The sequence below is a fragment of the Rhinolophus sinicus genome, linkage group LG03, assembly GCF_036562045.2.
Source record: "Rhinolophus sinicus isolate RSC01 linkage group LG03, ASM3656204v1, whole genome shotgun sequence".
Classification (NCBI taxonomy): Eukaryota; Metazoa; Chordata; class Mammalia; order Chiroptera; family Rhinolophidae; genus Rhinolophus; species Rhinolophus sinicus.
The window spans coordinates 173,225,884-173,252,972 of NC_133753.1; the positions used below are offsets into that span (position 1 = coordinate 173,225,884).

Here is a 27,089-nt window from a genome sequence, read left to right on the forward strand (position 1 = left end):
TATAAGTCATTTACCAGGTATATGATCTGTAAATATCTTCTTCTAATCTGTGAATTATCTTTTTATTCTCCCAACAATGTCTTTTGAAGAACTATTTTAATTTTTGATGAAATCCAAATTATTATTTTTTTAAAACTTTACAGATCATCATTTTGTTGTTGTATCTAAGAAACCTTTGCCTGCTTGTTAGTAGTGATGTAAAATGGTACAATAACTTTGAAAAACTTAGTCTGACAATGTCTTAAAAATTTAAACACCAACCTACCACATGATCCAGCCATTTAGTTCTTAGGAGTTTACCTAAGAGAATGAAAGCAGATGTCTACACAAAGACTTGTGCATAAATAGTCATAGCAACTTTACTTGCAATAGCCAAAACTGGAAATAAACCAAATATCCACCAACAGTTGAATGGATAAACAAATTGTGGCATCACCATACAATGAAACATTAGGTTGATGTAAAAGTAATTGCTATTTAAAAGGTTAAAAATAATTGCAAAAACCACGATAACTTTTGCACCAACCTAATATTACACACCAATAAAAAATGAACAAAATATAAACATACTTAGTGGATGAATATTAAAATAATTATGAGTGAAAGAATCCAGACAAATAGTGTATATTGTATGATTTCATTTATATAAAATTTTATAAAATACAAACTAACCTAAAGTAACAAAAAGATGAGCGGTTTCTTGGGGACAAGGGGTAGAGAGAAAGTGGGGATGATTACAAAGAGGTATGAGGATATTTGAGGGGATGATCAAATATGTTTATTATCTTCATTGTGGTGATGTTTTCATGGGTGTATTAATTGGTCAAAAATTGTACGTGTGCAGTTTATTGTTTGTGAATTAAACCTTAACAAAGATGTTATATATTGTTTCTACACTCTGATATCACAAAGATACAACTCTACCAAAAAAAGAAATTCACTCAAAATCAAAACATTGTTCAGTAGTTTTTCAGTCAGGATGAGAGAGCACCGAGAATTGATAATGAAGCCTTGAGACTGTGGTGACAAATTGCAAGATGTGTACCCTTCTGTCTTGAGCTCTCCTTCAATAGGTTGGAATCACTGCCTTCAACAGAAAGTACTTCTCCCTAGTTTCTAAGTAAACTTCTAGGAAACAATATTAAGTATACCTCTTTTTTTAATCTGCTTCTCAAAGGTATTTTTTTATTAATATATTTCATTTTCTAATAAAATTTCTCCAGAAACAGATGTCTTAAAACTATATATTGGAAACACTGAAAAATGTCTTCACATCTGCCACTTCTAAAACACGTTTTATCATTTCACAACTCTTTCGAGTCCTTTGGTTTCTTGAATGCAGTATTTTTACATGAGACTTCATTTTAATTTTCTCCATTTTCAGCATTGGTTGTAACTATAGCACTTCTAATACCACTTTGAAGACATTTATCATACTTTGTCCTTTTGATTCTGGACATATAATTTTAAAGCATTCAATTGGCAAAGTATATTTTATGCTGTGGGCTTGAATTTATTTAATGTTTAAGTGAAAAACTCATTATTTGTCTGATTAAAACTTTTTTAATAGTTTAGGATAAAGTAAACAATATTCTCCATAGTCCTGAGAGATGGTAATGAGTAAAAGAAAGGAAATTAGTCTGTCAATCTCTTCATCTCATCTCCACGTTTTCACCAAGCCCAACCAAGTCCAAGGGGGAAGATTTATAGGGGGGGGGGGGTCTTTCAGCCCTAGACCTCCGGTGGAGAAGCTGCGTATACCTCAGAGAAACTTGGCCTTTGGTTGGTGCCATGTTCCATACAGCAAGGGTGTAATGAGGTGGAGGTAGGATAAGCATTCATTCCTGTTTGCTTGGGACAATTTTAGTCTTCATTGATTTTTTTTGGCCTAATTTTCAGTAGCTGTCTCTTTTACTCTCAAGATTATCCTGGTTTGAATGATGGAGTGGCCCGGATCTGCTTCACTGGGTGGGTACAGATATCCCACAGTAGTCATAAGGGCTGGTTGCTAAAAATTCACAGCTGGTCCTTGTCAGGGAAACTGACTTCAGCTGAATCAGACCCAACATTGCATGGGAGGTTATGCTTCACTTCCCTGTCCTCCACCTCAGTAGCCAGAGGCTGAGAACTGATGCGGCCAGGTTGACCCCTTTGCTCAAGGTAGGACGGACTTTATGATGCATTTTGTGCTCCAAACTCCCCATGAAATCAGACTAAAGCGAATCTGTTGTTGAGATCACAGCCTTGCTTAGGTTTTTCGTTTGCTTTGTTTTCTTTGTTTGTTTTCTACCTTAAACTGCTTCACTCTTTCTCTTGAGAATTCTGGATAAATATATTTACACAAGAATCTCAGGTTTACCTGAGATTCTTCTAGAGAACCTTACGAAGATAGTTTCAGGATTGGTGCCAAAAAGCAGACTTTAAAAATAGGACTGTAGAGGTAGAAAACTAGCTAGCTGGATGGCAATGAGAGGCCAGTCTCTGGCGGTAGGCAAAAGGTTGACAGTCGGCGGGCTTTGGCTTTGTGATTGCTAAGACCTTCACCTATGGTGAATTTAGATAAGATGCAGGCAGAAGGGCATAGACTAACTGGCCAATGTCTCCAGTGTTTGAGCTGTAGGGGGAAAACAGTAACTACAAGTATAAGAGTATAAGTATTATTGGAATCAAGTAGCTGCTGTTGAACACCATTAGTGTGTTAACAAGAGATAGTGGCAGGCTCAGATCTATTCATCGTAAATTTAAAGCAAAGTAGCAAAGTTCAAGAGTCTTCTTTGCAGTATTTAAAGAGACTCTCATCTCCTAAAGCCAGAGGGAAGATAGAGCCAAAAACCAGGCTCAGTGCTTGACCATAAAAGAGGCAAAACTACTTCAGCTTAGGAAAGTCTCCTACAACCAGTCACAGCTTTGTTAGGGAGAAAGTATGATCCTGAGACTTCAAATGGAGGATATTTATCTAGATGCACTGGGAAACCTTGATCTCCTGGTAGCCTGTATCCTCCGGGCCTGCAAAATCAGCCCATTTCCCTGATTGGAAGTTAAGACCTCCCTGTTTACAGACAATTCAGAGTCCTCCAGTGAGGTAGGAACCTTACAAAACAATGCTTTTCTTCCGCGTCTACTTCCTACACCTCCATGACCACCAGGATCCATAACTTGGGTCAAATTTCAAGATAATCTGACTAGGGAAGTGCTGGGGCTGATGGGGAAAAAGAATTAGACACCAAAGAAACTGAAAATCTGGCTCACATGTACTGGCAAGAAAATCAGCGAGTCAGCATAATTATATTAATAGTTGTGATTTTGGAAGTAGAAACAGAGGCATAATTAAATAAACAAACTTTAAGGTACCTGACGATTACTAATATTTTGCACGTTGTTAATACAGTGCTTTGTTTCAATTTTAGCTGCAAGTATTTTTACATTTCCCAGCTAAGGCTTAAATAAATTAAAAGTTCCAACTCAATTTTAAGGTTTTTTTCCAAATAAATGAAAGCGTACACATAATAGTCTATTTCATAACTTAATTATATATTTTATCAATGTCTATTAAAATGAAAAATGCTTTATTAAAAGGAAATTATAGTTAAACGTTATTTTATTTCTGAGGATATTATCCCAATATTGTATTATTTTAATATTCTGAAATTATTTTAATTATATCAGATTTGAAGAAATCTTAGTTTATAATTTGTAATTATTCTGGGACCAGTTAAGTGGTCTCTCATATATTTTCGAGAAGATTCCTAAAGGTAATAACTATACAACCAGATTTTCATAAACTATGTCTACCTGATAGAGAAAATAATTTAATATATTTTTAATTTGATTCAGAAAGTATTTCAGTTGAATGCTAAACATATAATCTCCATATATATTTCTGCAGAGCGGTGCCAGTTAACGATCATTTTATGGATAAAGAAAAAAATTAAAAATATTTGTTATTTAAACCAATCCCATTTGGCCTAGAAAGTCCTGGTAGAAGTAAGAATGGGTGGTTTGTATGCAGATTGATACATTAATGCATCAAATATGTTTATTACCTTGATTGTGGTGATGTTTTTTTGGGTGTAGTCATAGGTCAAAAATTGTATGTGTGCAGTTTATTGTTTGTGAATTAAACCTTAACAAAGATGTTATATATTGTTTATGCCTGTTATTATGGACCTTTCCACTTGAAGATGTACCTTTTAAAGCATAAATATCTCTGAGAACTTCTTTAGCAGGGCTTTATACAAGTGATTTTCCAACTGTGCCTATTGGGTTTTAAGGAGTCCTCAGCAGAATGTCAGTGGTCATATCAGTTGTAAAAATAGGACAAGATGCAGGGCTCTAGGCTCCCCACTCTATATTCAGTGAGAGCAACTTCATTCGTATCTACTGTATACATTGGACTTCTAAATAGGACTGCATTTGAAGAAAGAAATAATTACATGTGAAAACTATTGACTTAGTCAAGAGGAAGACGATTATAGATTTTAGTCCTAATTGATTTTATCTGCTAAGGCGGGTGTTTTGCGTGGAGTAGCAAGTTAGCCACCTCATCATCACACCTCAGTATCGCTTTCAAGGACCCTCATGTTGTTCTATTTTATCATCTACTGCTTTCCACTGCAAGTCTATTGCTCTTTGTCAAATTGATGTCTGGGTATCCTTTACTTACTCTCAACCCTAAATTCCTGCCTGTACTGATGTTCTTACCTAGAGACCTTTCCAGGTCACACAGGTCATTTTTTTCTTAACTGCCTATTACATGTATTTCCAATATTAAACATATCCAGTAATCTACTGTTTTCATACATTTCTTCTTAGTTTTCATTAAATAGCAGCCATGTCTTATCTTATAGACTGTTAGTGTCATGCAGGGCGGCCTGTGGGGTCTCTGCTCCCGCTCCCCACATAAGAACGCAGGACATGGTGAGGCCAAAAAGGAACATCCACGGAGCCATAGATGGGGGAGTCATACCACTATAGTCTCACTGGAGGCTGGATTCACATGACCTGCGACTGCTGTCCGCTTTTCTGCCAACCGACGACTCTCCTCGACTTCACTCCCCAGCGCAGCCGCGGCAGTTATATTAGTGGCCAGTGGCTCAAGGGTTACAGCTGACGGCCAACTAGCCACAGCTGATGGCCATCTACTACCCGAGCCAGCACCTTTCCCCGTGAGGCCGAGAGCCTGGAAACTGCTCTTTGGGGCTCTGTCCCCCCAGCTAGACTCAGAGTAGAAACTCAATAGATAAATAATGTCAGATCATTCTAAGTACTACTTTGCCTCATAAATTAGGTTCGTAGATCTTTGCTCTTTTTTAAAAAATAAATGCTTATTTTGAAACAATATCAAGGGTACAGAAAAGTTGAAAGCACAGTATAGGAACTTTTCCCCTGAACTATTTGTGGAAAAGTGGCCAACCTGCTGTCCAATCACTTCCAAATATTCTAGTATTTTTTTTATAAAGACCTTCTCCTAAATGAACACTGCTGCATTTCTACCACTTAAACCTTAGCGCGATTCCAGTTTTGCCAATTACCTCAATGTTTTCCTTTATAGCAAAGGTTCCAGTTCAGAATCACGTGCTGTATTTTGTTTTCATGTCTCTTTAGTCTCCACGACACTTTTGAAGATTACAGTCCTATTACTTTGAAAAGTGTCTAAGTCCCAATGAGCAGCTTCCAGGCTCTCGGCCTCACATGGAAAGGTGCTGGATCATGTAGTAGATGGCCATCAGCTGTTACCGGTTAGCCTTTAGCCACTAATATAACTGCCATGGCTACGCTGGTTTTTTGGTTGGTTGGCAAAGAAGTGGTCTGCGGATTGCATCTAGCAAGCGGGGTGATTGGTTGCAGAGAAGCGGATGGCAGATTGTGACTCCTGCTTCCTGTATCTCCAACCCAGCCGCCAGCGAGAATATAGTGGTATGAACCCCTTATCCATGGCTCCCTTGGTGTTCCTTTTTGGCTTCATCATATCCTGCGTTCTTATGTGGGGAGCAGGAACTGAGTCCCTGCATGACACATGGCACAGCGAGCTGGGTGTGAGGCCGGCTAAAGCTCTCTGAAGGGCAGTGGAGCAGTTTGTGTGTATGAACACTTGGTCTCAGGAAGCCCGTAAGGAGCAGCTGCCAGAGAGCTGGACCCCCATGGAGGTATGAGAAGACATGGATGGCTCTCCAACCAGCATAGAAAGCTGTGCAGCTGCCAGAGAGCTGGACCTCTGGGGAGGGGTAAAAAGACGTGGACAGTTCTCCAACCAGTGTAGGCCTGAGAAGCACATGGCAGGTTGCAGATCAATCGGCTCCTGCTTCCTGTCTCCAACCCAGCTGCCAGCAAGAATACAGTGGTATGACTCCCCTATGTATGGCTCCGTTGGTGTTCCTTTTTGGCCTCACCATATGCTGTGATCTGGTGTGGAGAGCAGGACCAGAGACCCCACATGACAGTGTCCATCAGTTTGGGTTTTATCTGATGTTTCTTCATGATTCGATTCAAGTTCCACGTCTTTGGGAGAGAGATCACAGAAGTGATGCCATATTCTACTTACTGCATTCTATTTTATGGCAAATGATTGTAATATTTACTGATATTAATGATATATACTTTGATCACTTGATTAAGGATGGTATCTGCCAGACTTCTCTACTGTAATATTACTCTTTTTCTCTTTTTAACTGGTAAGTGTATTACGGGAAGGTGTTTTTAATTATGTAAAAATCCAGTTCCTGATGAAAGTTTTATTTAAGTTTATACATATTGACCTATGCTTTCCTATTTTATTCAGTGTGTCACAAGACATTACCATCATTATGTATTTTGATGCTCAGCTTGTCCCAGGTTTGTCCTGTGAAGACCCTTCAAGCTGGCTTCTATGAACTCGTACAATCTTTCCATCATTCTTTGGGAACTTCCTTGTGTTTTGGCACAAAATGGTTTTCCAAGTTCATCACAGATTTCATACTTCAATTCCAACACAGAACTACCAGGTTCATTCTAATTTTCCCCAATTCTGTAGTTGTAACTCCCTTCTCTGACAATAGCAATCCTGTCTCCATTAGCCCTAATGTATTTAATTTGTTTGGTACCCCTTTATATAACCTGTTTCCCACTGCTATTTGCACCACATTCCCCACTCACACTGCGTGGCTCTGATTTCTCACATTGCCCTTCCAGCCTCTTCCCCCCTCTCCCCGCCCCCACACACGGACTCACTCCCTTCTCATTGGGCTCACACTCGGACTCCTTCCCACTCCAGGCTACCTCCATGTGGGTACCTCCTTCTCACGCTTTCATCTGCACTGCTGGATGTCTCCTCTACACAATTGTCCTCTGATACCCACAACTGGTTTCCTCTCCCTGGACTACTCCCTTTCTGTTTGTGCTGTGTCAGCGCACATCAAAACATTCCCCATGTGTTGTCAGCCTCATCAGTCCACTTGGATTCTGACACCTAATGACAAGCTTCCTCTTTGCAAAGATACACTCCTTATCCTGCTCAGGCTGTAAACCTTGAGCCAGGCCACCCTCCATGTGGATTATTTCCTTGTCACTGTGTTGTGACTCTGACTCCCCACTCCAGGCATTCCTGCCTTTCTCCTTCTGTTGGGTGTTGATAGCCTGCACTGGTCACTCGTGACACATAGCTGCTTTCCTCAGCCTGCTTGGTCCTCAGACCCCATACCAGGCTGTACCTCTACCTAGACACCTAATGTGTCCTGCCTGACTTTAGGACATTGGCACTGAATTGTTCAGGAAAGAAGGGGGAGAAGAGAGGAAAAAGAGAGAGAGAGAGATCTTTTTGCTTGCTTATAGTCACCAAAATTTTCTTTCTATTGTTTTTCACTTTTTTTTTTTTTTGTCCAGAGAGTCTTTTCTAATCTGCTTTGGGACTTTTATCGCAGTGAAGCTTTGTTTTCCTAACCGATTATCTCAACCCTAGGTTCTCTATTATGTATTGTTACATGAAAGTCATTGCACAGATAAAACTTGCACACTAGGTGTCTAATTGTTTTTAATTCATACCAGTATAAGAAATTATTGGCTCAACATGATGAGTTCTGATTTACATATTCTTATTTAGAAGTAGCAACCTATTATCATTATTTGATTCATTTAATTCTCTTTGGATATATTTTATATTACACTGCAACAGTACTTTCGAAGTGAAAAATCTAGCCCAGCAACCAGTCAATATGGTGTTAATGAACATGTGACTTTTATTCCCACTGGATTGACTAGTCATCTGTCATTTGTCATTATCTACTTATATTCTTTTAGTAGTGAAATGCTCATATTCATTTTGAGAATTAAATACAAATGTAAACACAATACAAAAGGTAATGTTCTAAGGCAGACAATATTCCTAAGGATGTTTTTTTACCAACTGTGTTTATTCATCATATAATTACAGTGAAAAATGTATACATAAAACCAGGAAGGATTATAACATTGTTTTGATAGTGTTTAAGGAAGTATTTGGGGTTCTGATATTAGCAAATATTCCAATCGGTCCAATATTTATTCATGTCAGAAGTAACAAAGACACTACATTCCAGACAGTGTCCCATTGTCTGGCACAGTTACCTTGTAGATTAAGCAGAACTCAAATATGATAAGCTAAGAAAATAAAGGATGTTTGAATAGATATGCTGCTTTTAGGAGTGATATGATTACCTAAATGCATGTTATCTTTTTAATGGAAAGACAACCTTTGTTGACTTCCTTTGCTATGAGTGAAAATAATTTCTTTCTTACTAATTTTAGTCAAAAATAGTTCAGTGATTGGCTGAGCTCCAGTGGCTAAAAAAAAACACACAACAAAACACACACACACACACAAAACATAGAATCCAAGCTATTTGAATTGCATCTGGTGGCAAATGTAATAAGGTTTGTGCCACGAAATGTAGGCATTCTGTAGGCACGAGTAGAAAAGAAAAGAGCTAGTTTGAGGGTATATTCTTTGTGTCAAGCACTATGTGATTTCATATCCTTCTTGAACAATCCTGAAAGATAGTTATGATTCATCTCAACAGCAAATTAAAAGAGAAATTAAGTAACTTGCTTGATCATTTTATTTTTTGATGATTGACACTGCCTGGAACATACAGAGAAAACAATGTAAATGGCATCTCCTGAGGTTCACAATATTTTGACCCTGTGTAAGAGTCAAGCATAACTTTGTCTCCTCCTCAATTTTCCATGATATCATTTTTCTTTCCAAGCAAGCTTCTTGTGATAATGCAAGACATTGTGTAGGGCTTCGTGAATGTTAAGCAAAACCAAAATCAGAAACTATGTTTCTACTTGAGTTTGAATATTTCTTCAACGGGGAAATTAGCGAAAAACATGGACATAGCAAAAAGTTACTCAGAAGTTATTTACTAACTTTCCCAATCATACAATAATAAAAATTTTCCTTTCCTTTGATATTTTCCTGATCTAGAGAAATAGTAACTTTTCATTAAAGATTGAAATAGTAAATGTAAAAATTCAGTTTGATTTTGTAGTCCTGCATGGCTACGAATTGTAAACTTTTATTTTACTCAATATGGCCATTACATGTTTTATTATATTTACACTGTCAAAGATGGCGTTGGATACATGCCTGATATGTCTTTTAAAATGTTGTTAATGTGAAGTACAGCTGGATTAAACAGTTATGTTTCAACTTTCACTAACTCAGTTTTCTAGGATCAAATTGTGAAACTAATGCCAGTTAAGGAGATATACCCACGAGTTTCAAAGGGAGGTGGAATTGTTAGAGGTGGAATAAAAGGAAGAGATGGTTTTTATCATCTTGTGTAATATTTAAAAATACTCATCTATTTGTGATTATCTCTCCACCACCCATATACTGTGCTCTATTGGGATTCTTATATTAGCAAATGTTTCAATCAGTCCAATATTTATTCATGTGTGTCAAAGATACACATTCCAGACAGTGTCCCATTATCTGGCACAGTTACCTTGTAATTATAATGATGAATTTATATTGCATTGTAATTATATGATGAATAAACACAGTTAGTAAAAGATCATCCAAAAGAAAGCTCTATTTAAATGCATCTATATGAAAAGATTAAGTTTCTTGACTACCTTTTTCCCCCTATTTGGGAAAAATTATCATATGATTCTATCACACAACACAGTAAATTTATTGAATTGTTTCTTAGAGCAAATCCTCAAAATAAATGCCAGGTAATGTATCTTAATAAACAGGAATACTGCTACACAATTAAACAACTTCAAAGTGCACTTATAGAATTGATTCTCCTTTGGACTCCCTATATTTGATGATGGTAATGAAAATATCATTTTGCTATCCTTTGAAAATTATCAGCCCTCAAGAAGTTAAAAAAGGCATTGGAATGCAAGATGAGTATATCCACATAAAATTGGTATAGCTTTGTAAATATATATATGTATATACATATAATATCGATTCTGCTATAATTATTTATGGGCATCAGATATTCTTGATGACAGGATCAGTATTACTGATTTGTCCTTTTGCCTCAGGCTTTAATATGACTCAACAGGGCATCTTTACTGATTCTATTTTTATTTAACCTAATCATTTTGTTCAGCATGGCTTGAATTGCATTCATTTTAATTAGAAAAGTATATTGCATTAAAATGTTATTTGTATTGATTACTGAGATAACTTCAGTTTACTTAATCTCCCCCACTCCCTGTAATACAGATCCAAAGTCCTGCATTCTGGTGACATTGATCATCATGCTTTGTTGAGGCCCTTGGTCCTCTATTATTGATGACTACTCTCCTGTTTTCCTGCAGGCATCTGTACTTGTGATTCCTGCTGTATTCACCAAATTTAGGAATGTTGCCTATTCCACAGTAGTGTCAGCTAACTGGTGCTTGTAACTGATGTCAGGGTTTCTTTATTTTAAATGCTATCAATTATACCTACCAAGTTTGCTAGAAAAGCAAAATATTTTTTCAGAAAATTTTAAGTGTGTCTACTTAAGATCAGAATTTACAGTGGAACTTATATATCATACATGCAAACATAAGATGGTAATATATTTCCATGGAATATATAATTCACCAAGAATCATTCATGTTACCTTTGCCACTTGGACCCTTAAGAGTTGAAGATGATTCTTATAGGGGTTCAATGGTTTTGCTTCTTGAGGTTTCTGCTAAGTAATTTTAATGGTGATTTTAGAAAAAAATCATTGAACAGCTGTTTAATAAGCTGTGAAGTAACATAGGACCAGAATTTCAGTAACTTGTATTAGTTACTTGATCTTTGATACTTTTGTCTTGATGTGGCCTTGCTGTTAGTCTAATTGCCCTTGGAACAACTGATAGGAAGATAAAGTGGTATAAAAACTGTGGTTAGATGCATCTGATACTTTCTTATGTTGCATCTGAAGCCCTCACTTTCATTTCTTCTTAACATTGATTAATATCATCTGCCACTACCATGCACTCACTGGATACAGGTGAGCAATATGGGTCACATGTGCCATTTCCCACAGAAATTAGAAAAGCACAGGTTTAAAGGGAGGGTGAATGTCAAAAGTATTAGAAATTTGAACTTTTTAAAGTGTCCTTTCCACTTGAATTTCTTGTATAGAGGAGCAGTGTGGGCCGGCGAGCTTGTGAGAATTCCTAAGAAGGGTTTAACATGGCGCTTAACTTTAGACACAGTTAAGAAAATCTCATTCCTCTTTAATAAAGTGGCTTAAGGCACTGCAGAAAGTCTTGCCAATAAAATGAACTCTGTCTTCCTTTGGGATGTTCTGTGTCACTCATCAACCAACATGCCAAACAGTAGGAGTTCCAATGATTGCAAGATACACTGTTGTTTTTTAAACTACATATGGTGAAAACTTTACCTCCTGTCACACCTCCCAGCCTTCTCTCTTCCATCTAGGCTCTCCCTAGCTCCTACCTGTTAAAGCTACATTCAAACCTGTTCTTCCCTGTCACTTTCTCCATGACTTTGACCACACTCTTCCCTGTTTATAGCACATTTTCCCTCCCTTCTCCCCGGGATGTCCTCCACCTTCTGGCGAGAAACCCTACTTAGTGATGTCTAAATGCCTTGGCTGGCCCTCCTCTCTGCACCCATAATAATACCTTGTGCATGTCCTTATTATTTTATTGTAGCTACCAGATTTTTTCTCTGCTTCCCCAACAGAAGATCATAAAAATAGTACACAGGAGTCCTTTGGGTAGCAATTCCGATCATACATAAACTCCTGCCAAACTGCTAGAGGAATGGATTTGGAAAAGAACATTCTCAGAAAACAACTGGAATGACCCGTAATCACAGTTGGGGCTCAAAAGATTGAGTTTGGGGCCCTGCTGGAAATCTGACACATTTGTGCTCAGCAGTGGGTAGAGCCAGCTCACATATTATATTACATTATACAGCACATTTTTTTTTTAGCATTTTGTTACTTGGCGAATGTTTTGAAACATTTGTTTTGTTCCTCTCATTCTCGTCAAGCTCTTTGTGACGTTCATCTCTAACATCAGAGGGCAGGCTTTGGAGTCTGAGAACCAGATTTCAATCCCAGCAATTACAACAATCCTGTGTGAACATGTCCATAAAGTGACCATAGGATGATGATCGGTGAGCTATTAATGTATTCTAAGGAATACACCTAGGGAAACGGACTAAATTATTTAATTGGTATGTTTTAAAGAAAATGAATCTGAAGCTTTCATGTTGGAAAAAAATTAAAAGGATATAATAATGTTAGCATTAAACTGCATATATTAGCTCGAATTCATGATTTTAAAATTGAATGATCTTTTCTGTGTTGTACCCAATGCGACCCACAAATACCATCATCTTGAACCACCACTGGTATTCATTGGGGACAATTACATATGGATTCTTTGGCCCACATATTTGGTTTCTCATACTATTCTCCATTTGGAGGAATCAAGTATTTTTGGAGAGTGTGTGATTCTATGTCTTCAGGGTAGGGAAAAAATCAATATGGGTTTGAAAATCTTGTTTTTGCTGGAAATCAAGAGTGCTTTCAGAAAATCTCAGGGAGTACAATAAGTTGATAATCAGCTTAATGTGCTCCTGGGTCAATGAGTGATGATTGGACAGCCACAAATTAGAATAATCGAGTTAAACTGGAGTTGAGGTTGTGATATGAATCATAATGATGCTTAAAAGAGAAAAGTGAGTAGAGCGTGTGGCAGGGTTGTTGTGATAAAAAAGAAGGGTGACTGTATTAGGATGTGCTTAACTTAAAACTGATTGTCATGGAGCACAAGAGTTTTAACACAGATGAGTATTTTATATCTTTTATTAAGCATATACCAATTTATAAAACGTAGATTGAATCTCTAGCTATGTAAATAGGGTTGTGAAAGGTTTTACTTGTTCAGTACGATAGAAAATGGCTATAGAATTCCTGGGCATGGCCGGTATTTAAAGCTTTTTGTTTTTGTTTCTGCTGTTTTGTTTTGTTTTGTCCTCGTTGGTACTTCTGTGAGTTTTTCCAAGGTCAATACTGAGAACACTAAGCTATTTTTTCAGAGATGCTCTTCTTTGGGGTTCCATTGTCACCCTAGGTGCCTGTAGTACAGCATTTAACATGGCTCCAGATCTGTGTATCTTCTTCTATGTGGCTCCATATCTGGTTCATGGGAATCAGTTGTCCATTGTTGCCTTGAAAACTTTGGGATTATGGCCGGCCTAATTCAGCTATTTCTCCTACTAGAACTTCTGGCCACCACTTGCTCCCTGGTAACTTTTCTGACACATTTAACAGGAAGCTGTAGCATCCCCTAACCACAGATAGCACTTAGCAACTTCTCTGAGAAATCCCATTGGGACCCTTCTCTCTTGACATGAGGCAGAGGAAGAAGCATACTCAACCCCCCTCTTGCTGTGTCAGATGGGACTCAGAGTTTTTCAAAACTCCTCCCTCAACTCACCAACCTGTGTTCTGTCTTCACGCTCTGAAAAAATTTTATGCCCTCAATCTGGGCAAGTTCTCTAGCCTGTTCTTCTTTGACCGTCCTTTTAGAAATGTTTAAATGGTAATCTGTCTCCCACCTCATTTTGGTATCTGATATCTACTGCCTTTGGGGCTCAGACATAATTTCACTTTAATATCCTAGTAGATATAAGTATTGCCCATAATGCTAACCCATCAGAACACTGTACGGAAATAGCAAGAGAATGGGTTTTGTAAGGCTGACCAAATGACACTTGAAAAATATGATTTCAAAGAAAGACCGGGACCCAGATTTATGATTTTGTCAGTCACTCAGGTCTGCATTGCTGTGATCGATGTGATAACCACAGATTGATTGGTTGGTAACACAGATCATATACCCTTGACAGACTTGAGACAGTATAATGGTATGTGTGTTGTGGGCTTGGGACAGTCTTGTTAGATTGTTACAACCTGGAACATTATGGAAATAATTATTGTAAACAGCCTAAAAATTTTAAGGGTAGAAATAATGAAGAGATAAACCCATGGTATCGATCATTTTAAAAAGTAATGCATTTTGTAATTATCATAATTGTGTATGTTTTGTCTGCTATTTTAAATGTTTAAGGAAAATGGTAGTGTTAACTTTCCAGGTTTTTTTCTAATTTTATTTTTTTAAAGATGTGATTAGGGGAACTGCCAGCTTTCTTCAGTATCTATTCTCATTCTCCTCTTTAGTAGTAGAATCCTCAGATTTTAAGCTGGGCATATGGATACCCAGCTGGAAATACATTTTCAATCTTCTTTGCAGCTAAATGGGGCGATGTGATTTAATTTGGGTCCAAAACAGATGAAACTATTTACATTTGCAACTTATGGATTATATTTAACTTAAAGACAAGCTGCTTATCACAGAGTTTCTCTCTCTTTCTGCAGGCTGGAATACAGGTGTACAGTGACACAAGTTCTGTCATATAGTAATGGACAATACCCTAGGCCTAGGGCAAGATAGAAATAACTTGTTTTCCTGAATAGCCTTGTAGAACAAAGCTGCCCTATAAGCTAGAACAGATGGAATGGTACATAACAAAGGCATATACATGTATCTTAATTTAAGCCATTTTATTTTTAGGTCTCTTTGTTATAGCATTTTAGCTTTTACACTTAAAACTATAATAGAATTTAATTAACTAAGTGTTCTGGTAACCTATTGTTGTGTGACAAAGCCACCCTCAAACTTAGTGGCTTAAAACAAAAATTGATTATCTCTTGTAGTTCTCTAGGTTGACTGGATTCAAGCTGAGTAGTTCTCATATGGGATTTCTTATGATTCCATCAGACAGATAAGAGGCTAGGGTCATCTGAAGGCTCACCTGGTTTGGACATCCAAGATGTCTTACTCACATGGTTAGGAGCTCAACTAGCGTTGGTCCTGAAACTGGAGCACTTATATGTGGCCCATCCATGCAGCGTAGGCTTCTCACAGAATGATGTGTGGGTTCCAAGAATGAATATTCCAAGAGACATAGACAGAAGTGCCAAGGCTTCTTAAACGTTTGCCTTTAAAGTCCCATAACATCACTTCCACTAATTCTACTGGTCAATAAAGCACTAAAATCAGTTGAAATTCAAGTGGGAAAAGATTAGACTCCAGTTCTCAGTGGAATAAGTAGTAAATAATTTGCAAACATCTTTAATCTACCATAATAACTACATGAGACTTTTCCCCCAGAGTCTTTCTAAAATTTTTTAACATCTTAATAAATTATTTTTCCATGTGAAACCTATTGTATGATAGATTGACCATTAATTACGTTGTAAACAATGGTTAGTATTCCTCTTAACATGAAAGTGCCATAGACGTCAAATAATCTTAGCAACAGTTAAAGTGATTAATTTTACATCAGAAAAAAGTAAAATAAAAGAAAATTATGCGAATGAAATACCATAGAGCCATTGTCAAGGCCATGCTACTACTATTAGTTAGCCTTTTTATTAACTATGTATAAGACATTGGAAACAGTGCATTGTCTAGATTATCTCATTTATTCTTCACAAAAGCCAATGAGGTATTTTTACAATTGTATAATTGTGCAATTGTATATTTGCAATAGTGAAGAAATGAAAACGCGGTTTAATTGCCTAAAGTCACAAAGTTTTAAAATGGCTGAACTCAATCCAGGGTTTCGGCGCTAAACCACAAGGCTATCTCTGGATCCCCACAGCTCTGTTTTGAACAAAGATTGTTTTGTATGCTGTCTTATTTGGTAGTAGCATAACGAAAGAAGATTCTGCCTTGTGTGTTTTTCTTTTTAATATTGACTTTTCATGTCAGTACGTGGGTACATTCTTCCAGCTCTTTCTTCTGAGTAATAGACACACTGAATTTTTTTCAATGCTTTCAATTATATCTTGTACTTTTTAATTATATAAGAAAAATAAGCAGTCATTATTTCACTTTCAAGAGTCAACTGTTATTTATGTCTTGAACAGTTTTTATTGTCTTTCCTCTCTATATTTTCTACATTAGGTTTGTATTGCATTTACCATTTTGTGACCTGCTTTATAGTTTTGTTTACTATATCATAAACATGTTCTAATGTGATTGAAAATATTTTAAACATCATATTAAAAACTTGTGTGTTAAATAACATTTAAAATATACACAAAGATAGAATAGTATGGTGAACACAATGTACCCATTTTATAGCACCACTGTGGTGAACATTTTATATGAGAGTTTTCCCACTTCCCTCTGCTTGAATTACTGTATCATTTCATCTAAATGTTTTTTTTAATAGTTCAATGTTAACCATATTTTGCTTATAAAAAAATCTCATTATAATTGGAATCTTATCACGATGTTCCCGACTAGATTATTCACTGTTCTTCGATTATATTAAGAAAAGCATATCAGTGCTCTCATATGAACATCTGTGCTGTATGAGGTTTCTAATTAACCTTCATGCTGCTGATTCTTCAGCAAGATTCTCTAGTATATACATAACATATTGACATACCAAATATACAAAATTAATAAAAAAGCAAAGCTCTGGTATTAATCGCTTTGAAACCATAAAATCCACAGCTGGTAACTTTGAAGACACACAATAAATTACAGAAAGAAAGACACAGTTGAGAGTTCTCATGCAAATATCAGAAAGGGAACACACCCTTCATCTTAAAATATTAATAGCACTGTCCTGTAAAATCCTCCCTTTCATTACAAACTCAGTTTGTTTTAACACTACCATCGGCCCTCACCTTTGCCCAAGAGAGTATTTATCAGGCTGATTTATATCTCTTGTCTACATAATGAAGCTAATGAAAAATGCCTGCCTTCTAAGTACTGCCTCAGAGGCTTTGATAAAATTCTCTCAATAATCCCTTGGGAAACAAAAAACATCAACAAACATAATTTAGGAACAAAACGCCTGACAAGAACTAGGAATTGTTTCTGAGGTAAAAGAATGTCTTTGAGTCTTTTGCAAGGATATCTGGTTCTAGGATCATAGGCAAAAGTCTATCTATGCGTCCACTTAAAAATCCGTTTCTAAAAGGTTTACAGCAGTACTGATTTAGTTCCTGTGGGTCCCAATCTGACTTTAAAATAATGGTTATCTAAAATCACATTTGTCAATCCATTTGAGCAGATGACTGAAGAAAAAGGACAACAGTAAAGTATTTTATTCTGGAGCAAAGTTAATCTTTCTATATTCATTACTTTTTCTTTATGTGCTCATTCTATACCTGAAACAAATTAGGAGTTATTTTTGTATTGTTAGTTCACTTTACATTTAATTCTTATTGTTTCTCTCTGCAGTCCACTAAGTATGTTCAGTTTATGACTGCACTTATCTCCCATGTATTCACCAGTGTTACTTGGTTCCTATGATTATTATTAATAAAAAATAATACTTGTTTCCATTTATTAAATGCTTACCATGTGCCAGGCACTTTACAAACTTTACCTTTAATCTTCCCTCTACAACCATGTGAGGGGTACTACAGTTTTTCCACCCCCAAATAAGCCTTTTGGGATATTGATCTTAAACTAGTTATTTTTAAGAAACACAAAACTCATAAAGAATCTTTGATACTTCCCCCACCCTCTTCCATCCTCCCCTGCCTTGCCTGCTGTCCTGCGGGGCAGCCTGCGGGGTCTCTGCTCCTGCTCCCCACATAAGAACACAGGATATGGTGAGGCCAAAAAGGAACACCCACGGAGCCATAGATACGGGAGTCATGCCTCTATATTCTCGCTAGTAGCATCCGCCTCTCTGCAATCTGCTCTTGCTAGCTCAGACACCATCTTCTTGCTAGTCCCCATTTTCTGCTAGCATAGCCACAGCAGTTATATTAGTGGCCAATGGCTCACTGGTTACAGCTGATGGTCAACTAGCCACAGCTGATGACATGCAATCACAGTTGATGGCCATTTACTACCTGAGCCAGCACCTTTCTATGTGAGGCCCAGAGCCTGGAAACTGCTCTTTGGGGCTCTGTCCCCACACCTGCCTAAAGGAATTCAGATAGAAAAATCTGCATCAGGAAAGGAACCTTAGCACATATGAATTAAGTGTGGCAGACGGGGAGGAGCTGAGCAAATCTGTTTGTTAGAGTCCCTCTGTGTCCCATTGTTTCCCTGTGGCCTAGTGAGAATTTGTTTACCACATGTTTGCCTCATTAACCTGTGAATTGCCTGCTTTCCCTTTGAAATCCCTTTCCTTAGTCAGGAATGCCACTTCCCTTTCCTTAGTCCAGAATGGGATATAAACTTCCACTGCCCAATGTGTTCTCAGGTCTCATCATCTTAACACCTCCACATGTCCATACATATTTAATTTGGACATTTTCTTGTGCTACTCTGTCCCCTGATAATTTGATTATTAGCCCAGCTAGAAGAACTCAGAAAAGTGGAAGGAAAATTATTTTTTGTGCTCCCACATATGTAAGGTAGATGTTATTATACTTTATAACAGATGAGTTCACCGAGCATCAGAAACATTAAAGAACCAACCTATGGTCACCCGCAGCTCCTTGGGTTTGGGGGAGTGTGGGGACAGAGCCAGGAGTGCAGTTTCCAGGCTCTCGGCCTCACACTAAAGGGTGCTGGCTCAGGTAGTAAATGGCCATCAACTGTGATTAGAATGCCATCAGCTGTGGCTAGTTGGCCATCAGCTGTAACCAGTGAGCCATTGGCCACTAATATAACTGCTGTGGCTACGCTAGCTGCAAATGGCGGCTGGCAAGAAGATGGTGGCTGAGCTAGCAAGAGCGGATTGCAGTTAACATGGCAGATTGCAGCTAGCAAGTGAGGTGGGTTGCCAGAGAGAAGTGGACGGCAGGTTGTGGATAGTGTGGCTCCTGCTTCCTGTGTCTCCAACCCAGCCACCAGAGAGAATATGGTAGTATGACTCCCCTATCTATGGCTCTGTGGGTGTTCCTTTTTGGCCTCACCATGTCCTGCGTTCTTATGTGGGAAGCGGGACCAGAGACCCCACCTGACCCCGCATGACACATGGCGCAGTGAGCAGGGTCTCCTGCATGACTTCCCACATGACAGGGAGTGTAGTTTTGTCTGAATATAAGATCTATCTGTTCTTCAATATTATCTGAATAGGTAATAGAAATATCTTCCTCTAATGTTCATGCCCTTATGTCCTTTTATTATTAATAGATTAAAATAATTTTCAATTTCAGTTATATCATTGACCTGTATCTTTACGGATCCAAAACATATGAACTTAAAAGGATCTTTAAAAAATAGTCCAATACAAAAATATTGTTTTCTTATTCTTTGATATTTTATGTTTTTAAGCCTAAAATATTCAGTGTTGCTGTCCTCTGCTGGAGGAAGACATGGAACTTAGGAACTACCATCTGAACTCTCTTCCCCGGTCTCGTGTTCCATGTCTCGAATTTTATAAAGGAAAAAAAAAAAAGAAAGAGGAAAAGAAAAAATAAAGAAACTGACTGTCCATAGTAATTATTGCTTTCTAAAAAATTATTTCATTTACCTTCTTGTATTTCTTTGTTTGAGTTCATGGCTTTTGCTGAAATACTTTCTCTAATAATTCTTTTTAGTAGGGGGTTCTGTGTGATTCAAAATTTCCTCAGTCTCTCCCTGTGTGAAATGTCTTGATTTTGACATGAGAAGTTTGGACTGGTTATATAATTCTAGGTTCACTGCTGTTTCCCCTCAACATTAATTGTTGCTATTGAGAAGTCTGCTTTTAATCTAATCATCCTTTTTTTTTTTTTTTTGGTAAAATTCTTTTGTTGTAATATATTATTCCAGAGGTTACTTTCACTATTTTTCTCTTTTCTTTGATGTCCTGAAATTTTACTGCAATTTGTTTAGATGTATACTTATTTATGCTTCTTGGTATTTGATATTCAAATTCTTTCTGAGGAAACATCTTTTTAAAATTCTGAAAGACACTAAATAAATATCTCTTGGAATATTGCATTCTTATCACTCTTCTCAAAGTCTAGAATTCCTCTTAGGCACATGTGGGCATGTGTTATTCTGGCTTCCATTTTTCTTAACTCAGCTTTCAAATTTTAAACAAATATTTTTATCTCTCTGTATTTTCTTCAGTGCTGTCATTCAATTTACTAATTATCTTTTCATTTCTCTAGTTTATTTTTTGTCCTTGACTTTTATGATGTTAATGTTACAAATAATTTTTATTCCCATGGTTTCAAATTAGTTCTTTTTGTTTGTTTGTTTTTGATTCATAGCTACTTGTGTTTTTTTTTCCCTGAAAGCTTTTCTGTTTTTTTTAAATGAATATTGTTCATTTTTTATCTCTGTTAACATATAAAATATATGTAGTTTTTGACTGTCCTAGTATTGCTAATTTCTCAGGAGTAAATTTCCTGTTATTCCTCTAGATAATAATCAGGGAAGGTAAAGGAAAACTGTAGGACAACACTTAAGATATCTTTATGTTAGATATTTGTAAAATGTGCAAGGTATCTTTCATGTCCTTAATTTTCTTCATGTAGTTTGGAATTTTAGCTTGTAAGATTGTTCCAAGTCTTTCTTTTTAACCCCTGTTCCTGTGCCTGTTTACCAGTATTTAAGTTGGTTTTACTCAGCTAGGTAGGTGCAAAAGTAATTGCAGTTTAAAAGGTTAAAAATAATTGCAAAAACCACAATTACTTTTGCACCGATTTCAGATGTGGGTCTTAGGTTGGTGTCTTCATTGGAAAATTTTTTTCCCTCCCTGACAAGATTCTCTCTCTAGCTTTTCTTCTGACACTGGTCCTTTGAGATTGTGATTTTGGTTTTGAGTTTGACTATACCTTTTAAATATCTAACCACGATAAAGATACATTTAATATTTTTTAAGGATTTAACCTATTCAATTAGATTAAATTCTGTAAATGGAAATAAAAACTCACTAACTGTCTTGAGCAGAAATTTCACAGTGACATATTAGTTGTAATCGTAAGCTCACATAAAGTTATAGGAAACCCTTTCATTTTATTAAAAATAAGTAATAAAGATCAAACTCAGAAAGAACAAGGGACATATATAATGCCACACATTTTGTGAGTAGAAATAGAAAACTACAGACCAATTTCCTTGACTTCTCACTTCTCTACTACACTTAATTGATTCTCCTTGTACAAAATACTCATTGACATCTGCTGATAATAAAGGCTGACACTATTTTCATTGGCAGAAACAGTTATCTCAAAATATCTTCACTTAAAGATTCGTGGTGGCCCATCAAGCTGATCTGGCCTGTACATATATTTGTTTGGCCCACTTAGAGTTAATACTGTTCATAGTTGCCACTACTGAAAACGAGAGATAAAAATCAAATGAACAGACTGCAACAACTGGGAACAGTGGGCCACATTCTGGTCTGGCAACAGTCACGGTGTGCATTTAGGTGGAGCATTGTTGCCACTTCCCCCCATCCAGCTGTCTTACTCGTTCATCCTCCTTGCCTATCCTCTGAGGTAGTGACCTGTGATTTAAACACTCACAGTGCTGTAACACCATCATTGAATTTTCACGTCTTTGGATTAGAACACATTGTCTCTTTTACAATGGTGCCTTATGACTATCTATCGTAAACACCTTCTTCCACATCACTTTGATCAGATTAAGTATTTTCTAGCAGAGCAAAGCACTTTTTAGCAAACATATTTTCTTCATTCTGGGAAGCATGGGCAGGTGCAAGAGTTCTGCAAAATTAGGCAGCAGCACAGTGTTTGGGGACCCCAGGAGAGTTTGAGAGCCAGACGAAGGGAAAACAGGGTGCTGATGACCCGTTTCACTTTCTTTCTAGTTGTGCTGGGCACTTAATGACTTTGCCTTAGCACTAGACAGCATAAGGTCTTTGTCATCTCCCTGCCCCTGTCCCAGGCTGGTATAAGTACTTGTGGGATGCAGTATCTCTCAAACATTGAGCTGTATGACCAAGGCAAGCTACCTTTGAGTCTGAAGTACCTCCTCACTCACCCTCTGTACCAAGAGAGTGTCCCTGCTTGCTCTAATGGGGGAAATTTGAGTGTTGAGTGTTATAGGAATTATAATACAAAACAGACAGCAGCCAGAAAAATATCATTCTAGTGGTAACTGTTTAAAGAACTGCTCTGTTTGCCACCGGACTAATCAATGAAAATAATTCTAGACTCATTCTTTCATCTTTTTTGGTGTAATTTTACACAAGACCTTGTAAACACTAATCGGTTCTCTAAATTTCCATTTGTTCCATTCTATTCATACATTCAGATCCCAAATGCCATTAGCCAAACATAATAGTTATTTGGGTTTTATGCCTCCTGGCTATCTTTAGCTCATTATCTTGAAAATCATCAGTCTGAATCTTGTTATATTTGTGTATATGTACGCATACACATAGAGATAATTTCCCACTGACATCCGGTAATATCCCTCAGAGATAACATGGTGTATAGTGGAGAGGAAATTTCGTCATGGCCTTTATAATATAAGGCCCCCTTCTAGTTTCTCTTACAGCATCTTATGCTTACACATGTTGTGGGACTCACCAAATATAGTAGTTTTCTAGGGCTGCCATAGCAAAATGCCACAGACTGAGTGCTTAACAACAGGAATTCGTTTGCTCATAGTTCTGGAGGTTGGAAGACCAAGACTGAGGTGTCAGCAGGCTTCATTTCTGCTGCGGCCTCTCTCCTTGGTCTCTAGATGGCCATCTTCTCACTGTCCTCACATGGATTTTTGTCTGCGTTCATGCATCCTTGCGTCTTTGTGTCCAGATTTCCTCTTCTTATGTCAACACAAAATAGGTTGGATTAGGGCCTATCCTAATGGTCTCATTTTAACTTAATCACCTTTTTAAAGGCCCTGTCTTCCATCACAGTCACAATCTGAGGTATTGGGGGTTAGGGCTTCAATATATGAATTTGGTGGGTGACATAGATCTGCCCATAACCCCAAATGCATTGCGTTTGTTTGCTTGATCTGTCTCCTACTAAAAATGAACTACCTGAAGGCAGGGATCATGTCATACTTACCTTTGTGTTCCATATATCCAGTACTTTTAACTCTAAAAAAAGTAATCATAGAGCTGAATAAGCTCAAGAACATAACTATGATGTTTTGTTGTTTTTAAAGAAGTTTTATTTTGTCCTGGCACATTTTGTTGGGAATGATGGGTGTCCAAGGGACTATCTTCAACTAAATTACGCTTATAAAGAAATTCTTCATCTAGCCATATATTCAGGGATAGCGAAGAGATACACTTTTCTATTTAACATGAGTGGGGAAAAAAATAACGCATTAAATCATAAGGAAACATGTAAGGATAAATAAATACTGGGAAATGCTGTTGGCTTCTATGTCAGATGAACTAAGCCATTGCTCATACCTTCAGGGAACTCAAAACGAACTTAGGAACAAATATGTTTAAATGTTTAGGAACCCTAAGGAACAAATATGGATAAAATATGTATCAATGGGAAAGTGCTAGCAAGTGTCACAAGGATTAAAAAAGACCAGATTCCATTATGTTTTAAAAAAAATTCCTGTGGGTTTTGGTGACTAAAAATGGTGACTTTACTGAAGCTACTAGGTTAGAGCTGGGCCTTTAAAGATAAAGGGGATAAAGCAGCACAATATACATGTTTGGTTCCAGAGTGTGGAAATCAGTATGGTAAAATGATCAGGAGGCAGTTGAAAAAAATGTAGAGCACAGCATGGGGAGTGTGGTCCGTGGTATAGTAACAGCCATGTACGATGTCAGAGCGCAGTAGACTGGGAAGGGGATTGTCACTTTGTGAGGGGTGTAAATGTCTAATCATTATGTTGTTTTGTACACCTGACACTAATTAAAAAAAATTGGGAAAAAAAACAATAAAAGTTGAGAAAAATCCACATAGCTCTCATAGCATAAAATTTGTCATTATTTTATTGACTAATATATTGCTTTTTAAAAAATCTTTTAATTCTGAAAAATGAACTGTCATGAACATTTCAATGATAACATAAATTGTCTTCTTTTCCCAGTGCAAGCCAATGTTGTCAGTGGATAAATAGCTAATTAGTCATAAGATATGACTTATCCTTTTGTTTGGCTGGCATTCGAGTTAAAGTTCTGAGATTTAGGTCATGATTCATAAGATGACGGGACTTATTCCCTTGGATAATAAGCAGGAAAGGAAAAGGAGAACTATAGGACAACACTTAAGATATCTTGATGTCCGTAATCTATTATTCTAAGTTTACAGGAAAATTCCCACTAGCTTTAAACCCTGACAGTTTGACAAGTACTTTATATCACTTTATCCCATACACATTCCATGGCACTAAATTTTTTCTTATCTTTTTAGCTCTAGGTGTTGTTTCCAACTCTTCATGGCCTGAATGACAGTTTATATTGTCTTCAACAGAAAAATCAGTGCACACATTAGGTAAGCCTCTTGGAAAATACGCATCTATCAGTTGATGTTGGCTGCATTTCTTTTTTTCTTTGACTTTGTATGGTTTACATTTCTCTCATGTTTATCTTAGGAGATATATGTCCTAGCACAGAATGCAAATTGGGAGTACAGAGCGTTCTAAACTAGTTTCCACTTGGGATTATTCAGTAACAGATTATTTTGATTGCTTTAAAAAGTTGAAGAGGTATGCCTTGGAACTCAGATTTTTATATTCATTTATTATAATGTGTCCAGATGTTGTTATAGGTGATAGTTCTTAAGGTTGTTTTAAATAGTTTACTAAAGGTGAATTACAAACCAATTAAGAGGTGATAGATTCTATGTATTTGCTGTATACTTTCATATAAGAAGTTGAAATCCCTTTCTTCTGCATGCTGTTCCTTGGCATGCTTGAACTCATATCCATTTCTTATCTTATTTCCCCCCTGACTCCATGTTCTGCTCTATATTTTAGGGGGGCCCAAGATGATCTTCCTTGTGCGTGTGTCAGATAGCTTCCGGATGAGTTTGACTAGTGTTACGCACTCTCAGGAAATTGGAGGGTGAGGGAAGGGAGAGTCAAAGCATTTCTTCACCTCTCTCTTTGGCTCAAAAAAAATATCAATTTGTACCTGTGCCTCTCTGACTCTATCTCCCACCTAATAGGCCCCCCCAGCTTCCTCCATGTACACCAAGCTTTTTGAGTTTCAATAACCCCATCGGTTCCTTTCGTCCCAGCTTTTGCGTGATAGCAGCTTCTGCTATTTCCAGTCTCAGGGTTACCACACTGTCTTCTTATTTGGAGTCTCAGCTCTATCTACTAAACCAATGCCACTTCTATTTTAAACCAATGCCACTTCTATTTTAAATACTTGTGTTACCAGAAAGTGGGCTCTTCTCGGCATGGTGTCCAGGTTCTTGGCGTCTCGAGCAAAGAATTGAACGAGACACAGAAATAAAGTGGTGAAAGAGTAGTTTATTAAAAGAGATAGTTCACTCCAAAGAACTAGGAGCGGACTTGAGCAACAGAGAACGGCTCAAGGGCCCCGACTAACAAGGTCTTGGTGGCTTTTATCTCTTTTTCTCTCAAATGGGCTGTTCCTTTTTGGGCATGGGTCACTTGATTGACACCGGTGATTGACAAGAGGCTATTATCTCATCTTGTTAGACTGCATGTTCCTTCCCAGAATTTGGTCTGTTATAATGATATTAATGAACTTCTGGACATATGTATGATATTGTAATGATGGTATAATAAGGCCCAGGTGAAATGAAGGTCATTGTGGCTTTTACTGAGCAGGTGTGAGTGGCCAGTTTAATCTACTAGGGTATTTCGTACCCATTTGTTTCTCATAGGGGTAGATAATTACAATGAAAAGGGGAAGATTTGGGCGGAGAAAGGAGGTCTTCTGGGTGCATTCTGTGGATTATGCAGGAATGCAGAGACCCGATGCCTGTCTCTAACTGTCTGCTTTGTTTTCCCCTTGAGAGACATGATCCCCATAAAATCTCTATGGGAAGTTGAGAGACAGAAGGTCTTTTCTTCTGTATCTTCTTCCTGCTGGATAGGAGCGCAGAGCTGTCCCTACCTATTGGGGAATTCATGGAACTCTCGCCCTATCTGATCTCAGATGAGAGGAAGGGGTCTTGAGATCCGCCTGGAAAACCGTGTTGGCATCTTTGCTTGCAACTGGCAACCTTGCTGGGGCATCTTCTGCATCCCCAATGCCCCTGAATGAGAAAAAATAGACTTTAATTAATCCATTCAACTAGTCATTCAGGTGTTGTGAATTGTCCAGGAGTTAGGCTCGGAATGGGTAGAACAGAACACTAGGCTTCAATGATTAGAATCAACAAGTATGAATCAGAAGTTTTAAGGTAATTATCTAAAGCAAGGGTAAAAGATTTCTATGATTCAGGTTAAAAACAATCTATTATTTATGATTAAGAAACTAATGGAATTAAAACACTAAAGAAAGAAAACAAAGTTGCTATAGTGAGAAGCCTTTTCATTTGGTCTGTATCACTTGCAGTAATTAAGTTTTCCTGGTTGGATTCTAACTAATTCATTCCATTTTCACTTTGCTCACCTGACAACTGGTAAAATCACACAGTTCTCTTATCACAAAATCTCTGTTGTTATCATAAGCATCACTGATAATGAAATATATATATTGCTGTCTGCAGAGTGCTCAGAGCTGTAGATGGAATAATACTAGGGATAAT

At 37.3% G+C, this 27,089-nt stretch overlaps 1 long non-coding RNA gene across 1 annotated transcript in view; it reads left to right on the plus strand.

Moving 5' to 3' along the window:
• Window positions 1-27,089, plus strand: part of LOC141570434 (uncharacterized) — a 476,097-nt gene that overhangs the window by 307,077 nt on the left and 141,931 nt on the right. The window contains exon 3 of the long non-coding RNA XR_012494439.1: window positions 24,774-24,854. This is a non-coding gene — a long non-coding RNA (uncharacterized LOC141570434). The remainder of the gene's footprint in view (window positions 1-24,773; window positions 24,855-27,089) is intronic.